The 7,496-nt window shown below is 41.0% G+C and overlaps 1 long non-coding RNA gene across 1 annotated transcript; it reads right to left on the bottom strand.

The window, feature by feature from the left end:
• Positions 1–218: 218 nt before the first annotated feature.
• Positions 219–6,647, bottom strand: LOC118358465 (uncharacterized). Its single transcript, XR_004820460.2, has 5 exons — positions 5,733–6,647; positions 5,364–5,566; positions 4,783–4,861; positions 3,345–3,388; positions 219–2,823 (listed from the first exon to the last, which is right to left on the bottom strand). It is a non-coding gene; the product is annotated as an uncharacterized LOC118358465 (long non-coding RNA).
• Positions 6,648–7,496: the final 849 nt, after the last annotated feature.

Here is a 7,496-nt window from a genome sequence, read left to right as displayed (position 1 = left end):
GCCTGACAGCTTGAAAGACGTTTTGGACACTACAGTGAAAATGGTTAACTTTGTTAAAGCAAGGCCCCTAAACTCTCGTGTATTTTCTGCACTATGCAATAAAATGGGCAGCGATCATGTAACACTTTTACAACATACAGAAGTGCGCTGGTTATCAATGGGCAAAGTATTTGTAACGGCGTTCGTCTGTTGAAAGAGAGTCGGACCAAAATGCGGCGTGGTGGTTACTCATGTTCTTTAATGAAAAAATGAACGATACATGAAATAACTAAATATACAAAAACAACAAACGGAACGAGAAAACCTATACAGCCTATCTTGTGACAACACAGAGACAGGAACAATCACCCACAAACACACAGGGAAACCCAGGCTACCTAAATATGGTTCCCGATCAGAGACAACGAGAATCACCTGACTCTGATTGAGAACCGCCTCAGGCAGCCATAGACTATGCTAGACAACCCTACTCAACCACAATCCCAATACCTACTAAACCCCAATACAAAAACACACCAAAATAAACCCATGTCACACCCTGGCCTGACCAAATAAAGAAAGAAAACACAAAATACTAAGACCAAGGCGTGACAGTATTGACATGCTTTTTTTTTATTGAGAGACAAGCTTAAAGATTCCTTTACTGACCATCATTTTCTCTTGTCTGACTGCTTGCATGATGACGAGTTTCTCACAATACTGGCCTATCTGGGTGATGTTTTTTCTCACCTGAATGATCTGAACCTAGGATTACAGGGACTCTGCAAATATTTTCAATGTGCGGGACAAAATTGAGACTATGATTAAGAAGTTGGAGCTCTTCTCTGTCTGCATTAACAAGGACAACACACAGGTCTTTCCATTCATTTGTGTGCAAATGAACTCAAGGTTATGGACAACATCAAATGTGATACAGCGAAGCACCTGAGTGAGCTGGGTGCGCAATTTCTTTCCCGAAACGGATGACACAAACAACTGCATTCGTTATCCTTTCATGCCATGCATCCAGTCCATTTACCTATATCTGAAAAAGTGTGTCATCAAATTGCAACAAGCGGTTCTGTGAAAATTGTATTTAAATCAGAAGCCACTGCCAGATTTCTGGATTGGGATACTCAGAGTATCCTGCCTTAGCAAATCGCACTGATGCCCTTTGCAACCACGTACCTATGTGAGAGTGGATTCTCGGCCCTCACTAGCATGAAGACTAAACACAGGCACATACTGTGTGTGGAAAACGATTTACGACTGAGACTCTCTCCAATACAACCCAACATTGCAGTTATATGCATCCTTTCAAGACCACCCTTCTCATTAACCTGTGGTCAGAATTTACGATTAACAAATAAAGTGATATGCAAGATGGCTAAATAAAGAACAAAATGATTGATTATTATTATTTTGTGCCCTGGTCCTATAAGAGCTCTTTGTCACTTCCCACAAGCCGGGTTGTAACAGAAACTCACTCATTCTTATGTTTAATAAATGTATCGTATAGTGTGAGGGGTACGCAGCTGGAGGTTGAATGTTTGAAGGGGTACGGGACTATAACAAGTTTGAGAAGCACTTATCTAGAGAATGAGAAAGTATAGCACATTTCAAGCCTGGTTCACTACCCTTTAGCACTGGAATTTATTTAAATAAATATAGAATTAAAAAGTTAAGGAAATGCAGTGCATTATATACTGCAATAAAAGTCAGCATAAAACCTCTTACACTCATGTCTACACTTCCCATCTATCGTGTTTGTGAGTGTGGCTGTGTACTCCAGTCCTTCTAAAGGCACCACTCACCTGGAGCCATCCACTACCTCCACCTAATAAGCTAATCAACCCAAACACCCTCTCAGACCCCACCTGCTGAGCTGACAGCTCAGCTCCCTCCACAGAGCAAAGCAGCTCCTCTACAACAGCTCCTCCTAGGCAGGGAGAGATAGGTCTGAGGAGAGCCACGGGAGGACCTGCTAATGCTAACCCCTAGTAGCCTGAGGGGCAGAGAGGACTACACAAACAGTAGGCCCCTGCCTAACCACTCCACTACACCAAACAGTCCCACTCACATAAAGGGTTTCCTGAATTGAAGCGCTCTTGAAAGCTACATAAAAAGCTGTGAGCAAATATTTGTGAAAATTGCTTAGGAGACATGCTGAAAGAGGGAAGGACAGTGCAGGGAAAACATACATACAGAGACCACCACCGTCTGGCTTGTTGTTAAGATGAGTTCATATTGCCCTCTAGTGGTAGAATGTTAGAACAGCAGCCTAGTTTGACAAGAAAAATACAATTTCCCTGACTAAACTGGAGAGGGGTAACAAATAGGTTGTTGCGATAGAAAAAATATGACAGAAATCTATTGTAGATTATATTTATAATAGCAAGGATTATCAATGAGTAGGTGACTAAGATAACTCTTCACTGTTGGCACCATGTACGGTTAAATTACAGCGACACTAACAAACATTACACTCAACCTCCATTTTGTGCCAAGTGGAAATGGTGTAGAGAGACCAATTAGACAGGCGATGACAGGATTTAAATGGCTTGATTGGAGATGTGTGTGTGTCCCGACCTTTGCTGAACACACACACGCACAGCTAATCTGAGTCAGGAGGAGTGAGTGACAGGAACATTTAAAACGTCCTATAGTAGAACACGCTGTGTCCTGGATGGATCATTATGACAGAGTTGTCTGTGTACATGGCACAGCATTGTATGGTTTGTGTATCTGTGTTTCACCACATGCACCATTCACGTCTTGGCAGGGGACTCTTTCAGCCAGAAGATAACATCACTAGTGATGCCGTGCTGGATTTGCTCCGTGGATCTACAACACAGGAAGTAGAAACAACAGGTAAACACAACAAACACTGTTTGATTCATATTGTCAATACAGCTTTTGGCAAACGATTAGGAGGGGAAGGTTGGCTTTGTTCTTTGTTAGTCTGTTATCAACAGACAGTAAGTCACAGCCTGTGATACACCACAGGGAGGGAGGCCTGTGAGAGGCCGCAGTCCCAGAGTGTATCCCAAATTTTACCCTATTCCCTATGTATTGAATAGGGAACAGGTAGGGTGCCATTTGAGACACAGACCCGGACAGCCTCCCTCCTCCACCCAGAGAGAGACATGTTTTGTCCACCACCATCCCATCAAAAGCTCCAGATTCACTGTGGTGTTATCAGCAGCTGGGAGGATCAACGAAGGAGACATATCTCCCCCCTGTCTACTGAGCAAGGACACATACAGAGGGAGAAGGGGGGTACAGAGAGAGGGACAGAGAGAGAGGAGAGTTGGAGGTGAGGGAGTAGAAAGAGAGGATGGAGAGAGGTAAAGGTTAATACTTACATGTGTGGGGTACTTTGCCGCCCTCCAGTTGCAATCACAATGTCCTTGGCAGTCAGTGCCAGACAAGGGGGAGAGAAATTATAATGACGTCAATAGGAAAATACAAATACCGCAGTGTTGAAATGATGTTCCTTAAATAAAAATAATAATAATATGGTGAACATTTACATTTTTTGTCATTAACTCCCAGTTTGAAATACAGTACCAGTCAAAAGTTTGGACACACCTACTCATTCAAGGGTTTCTCTCTATTTGTATATTGTAGAATAATAGTGAAGACATCAAAACTATGAAATAACACATATGGAATCATGTAGTAACCAAAAAAAGTGTTAAATAAATCAAAATATATTTGAGATTAGAGCTTTTTCAAAGTAGCCACCCTTTGCCTTGACAGCTTTGCACACACTTCGATATTCTCTCAACCAGCTTCATGAGGTAGTCACCTGTAATTAATTTCAATTAACAGATGTATGCACACATGACTGTAAGTCGCTTTGGATAAAAGCGTCTGCTAAATGGCATATATTATTATTATTATTATATTATGTGCCATGTTAAAAAGTTAAATAGTGGAATTTCTTTCCTTCTTAATGTTTTTAGCCAATCAGTTGTGTTGTGACAAGGTAGGGGTGGTATACAGAAGATAGCCCAAAGTTTCTTCAAGAGCAGTCGCAAAAAAACATCAAGTGCTATGATGAAACTGTCTCTCACGAGGACCACCACAGGAAAGGAAGACCTAGAGTTACCTCCGCAGCAGAGGATAAGTTCATTAGTTACCAGCCTCAGAAATTGAAGCCCAAATAAATGCTTCAGAGTTCAAGTAACAGACATCTCAACATCAACTGTTCAGAGGAGACTGTGTGAATCAGGCCTTCATGGTCGAATTGCTGCAAAGAAACCACTACTAAAGGACACCAATAACAAGAATAGACTTGCTTTGGCCAACAAACGCGAGCAGTTGGACAGTTGTAAATCTGTCCTTTGATCTGATGAGTCCAAATGAGATTATTGGTTCCAACTGCCGTGTCTTTGTGAGACGCAGAGTAGGTGAACGGATGATCGCTGCAGGTGTGGTTCCCATGTGAAGCATGGAGAAGGTGTGATGGTGCTTTGCTGGTGACACAGATGTATTTAGAATTCAAGGCACACGTCACCAGCATGGCTACCACAGCATTCTGCAGTGATACGCCTTCTGGTTTGAGCTGGTTGAGAGAATGCCAAGTGTGCAAAGCTGTCATCAAGGTGGCTACTTTGAAGAATCGAAAATATATTTGGATTTGTTTAACACTTTTTGGTTACTACATGATTCCATATGTGTTATTTCATAGCTTTGATGTCTTCACTATTATTCTACAATGTAGAAAATAGTAAAAATAAAGAAAAACCCTTGAATGAGTAGGTGTGTCCAAACTTTTGACTAGTAGTGTGGTATTACCTCTTTTCCTGTCCTGGTTAACCCTTTGACTGTGTGCTCATCCACCAGACTTCCTTTAATGTTCAGATACTTCACATTCCTGTCAAAGAAAACAACATGGTGACACCATGCAAACACCACAGGAGAACTTGTGAGAGATCTTGTGCAAACATTGGGTTTATCTGAAAAAGGATAAGTACTGCACAGCTACACTGTTAAAGCAGTTTTCTAGCTAAAACAATTACATATGAGAGTTTGGGAAAGTTTGGGAGGAGAGATGTGAAGCCATTTTCTATGAAACTGCGTCTATTAAATATGAGATTCGGTTGCACAATGTGAACATCTGCTGTGAGAGTGTGGGCACATAGAGGCAGAGCAACACCTGTTAGCCCTGCAGCCATTCAGTCAGAGCACTGCATGCAATCATGGACAATTCATCATAGCGCTGTAACCTCTGTGTACCAACAGGTCTACTAGGCCTAACAGGGAATATCTTAAGTCGGAAACTTAAGGAGGCAGTTGTCATAACAAAATTACTGAAAACTGCAGGTATGCATGTGTAAAATCCCTGTTTAAGTTATACAACAGAATCTATGACCTACCGCATGTGTTTTCACAGGTCGCCCAATTCTGATCTTTTCCCCAATTATTGAGATGTACCAGTCGTGGGAGATGGGCCTGGGGATTTGCCAGCCATACTTCTGGGCGTCTTTCACAGCTGTGCCCAGCAAAACAGCCTGGTGCATGAGCTTCTTGGGAATGCAGCCCACAGTCACACACATGCCCCCAATGCCCCACTTAGTACCTGGAAGGGTAGCATGATATATTTTTAAAACTTCTATATTAATGCAGATTGTTCACAACATAGTTTGTTTACGCTGAGACAAGCAAGGTGAAATGCTTCAAGTCAACAGTTCAAGTCAAGCTGTTTTTGGTGGAATGTACAGTCAGTATGAGTACATTTCTCTTACCTTTAACTGAAGGCTCCACATAATCTAACACAGCAATGTTCTGTCCTACCTGAGCCGATGAAAACAAAGGACAGAATGTTTTGGTCAGTAAAACTGCATTAACACATTAGATTAGACATGATCCTATATAAAACCTTTACACAGAGCCAGACCTCCTGGTAACAAACCATCTGGGGTGCATATGATTGTATACTATCCTCAAGAACAAACAGTGAAGTCCCTACTAGTTAATAACGTCGTCTTGTAATACTAATGATTTAATCATGGGATTGAGACACCACCTTCTTTGGAACAAGCAAGACCCACCTCCAGTAACAAACCAAATGCCTTGACATTCGATCTCTATTGGTCAATGCTGACACCATAAACACATGAGTTACTTAGAATGTACACGAGGTTACTTATCTAGAAACCAAGCTGACAAGTGCATAATGAAGGGCATTTGAAAAGAGCATGTTATTCTACCAAAGACACTCATTATTTGGAATATTTGACACTGACAGCTTGCCAAGTACCTCAACTATTCCGAGGTACTGGGCAAACTGACAGCTAGCTTGCAGGGCATTGGTTACCACTATAGAAAAAGAAAACGCTGTTTGAGAGATTAATTCGAAATCCATTTCTCATAATCTGTCCGTTTGTCACTAGCTAGCAATATGGCAACAAACTCCATGTCTGTCAAGTTTCTCATTGAAAAAAAAATGAATGCAGTTGGTACGTTTCCACCGGCGTCTGCCTCTAGAGAATGCTGCCATGTTGTTATTACAAAAGGCCCTTCATAGGTGTCTGTAAGTCTGCCTGCCTCATTTTACATTGGATGCACATTCACTGAAACTACGTCGTCAAAATATAAATGTCGTTGTAGTGTTGCAAATAAGATATTGTAAAAAAACAACAACACTTGATATATGTGTTTTTTGTCCTCCTGGGCCAAACATAGTTCTCAAACTCCAGGCGCCATTCTTACTTCTCCCTACGGTTTCCAGCCATCAGCTTTGCCTACCACTGGCCCATGTGAACCAGGTCCTTCCTGTTATGTGGTGCCTTTTCTTGTCCGAGGAAATAACACCAATTATTGTGTAAAATTTGATTTCCAAAAGGCTTAAAAAATAATGTTAGGTGTTCTTTAACATAAAAACACTATGATATGGATCTGAAAGGGAATTTTATGCATTTTGACCATTTCGTTTTTTGTGGATGTCAGCAGGTGCTATTCATCAACTTCTACGATAAATATGAGCCATTAAATATTCAAAATGTTTGTTCATGATTTTATAGTCCTACTTAAAATATCTGTCATCAATACTTTAAAAATATATAATTTTTCTGTGTGTCTCTGATTCCACTTTCCACCCTGTTAGTGTGTAGTAATACCACTTCAAAAAACAGTCATTTCCCACAATGACATCATGTTCAGGAAGTGTCAATCATTATTTTGGCAGGAAAACAGTGCAAAGCTAAGTAACTATCAACACTTCATTTTATTTTATTTCAATGTTTCATGATGTTAGTATATTTCACTCTTAAATGTCCACCCTGTTAGGCTACATTAGGGGGACATGTTTTATTTATTTTAATTTTACCAGGCAAGTCAGCTAAGAACAAATTCTTATTTTCAATGACAGCCTCAGAACAGTGGGCTACCTGCCTGTTCAGGAGCAGAACGACAGATTTGTACCTTGTCAGCTCAGGGGTTTGAACTTGCAACCTTCCGGTTACGGGTCCAACGCTCTAACCACTAGGCTACCCTGTTATCAAATGTAA

The sequence above is a fragment of the Oncorhynchus keta genome, chromosome 25, assembly GCF_023373465.1.
Source record: "Oncorhynchus keta strain PuntledgeMale-10-30-2019 chromosome 25, Oket_V2, whole genome shotgun sequence".
NCBI classification, from domain to species: Eukaryota; Metazoa; Chordata; class Actinopteri; order Salmoniformes; family Salmonidae; genus Oncorhynchus; species Oncorhynchus keta.
Note: the sequence above shows the minus strand (reverse complement) of the source record. Positions and strands in the feature narration are given on the sequence as shown.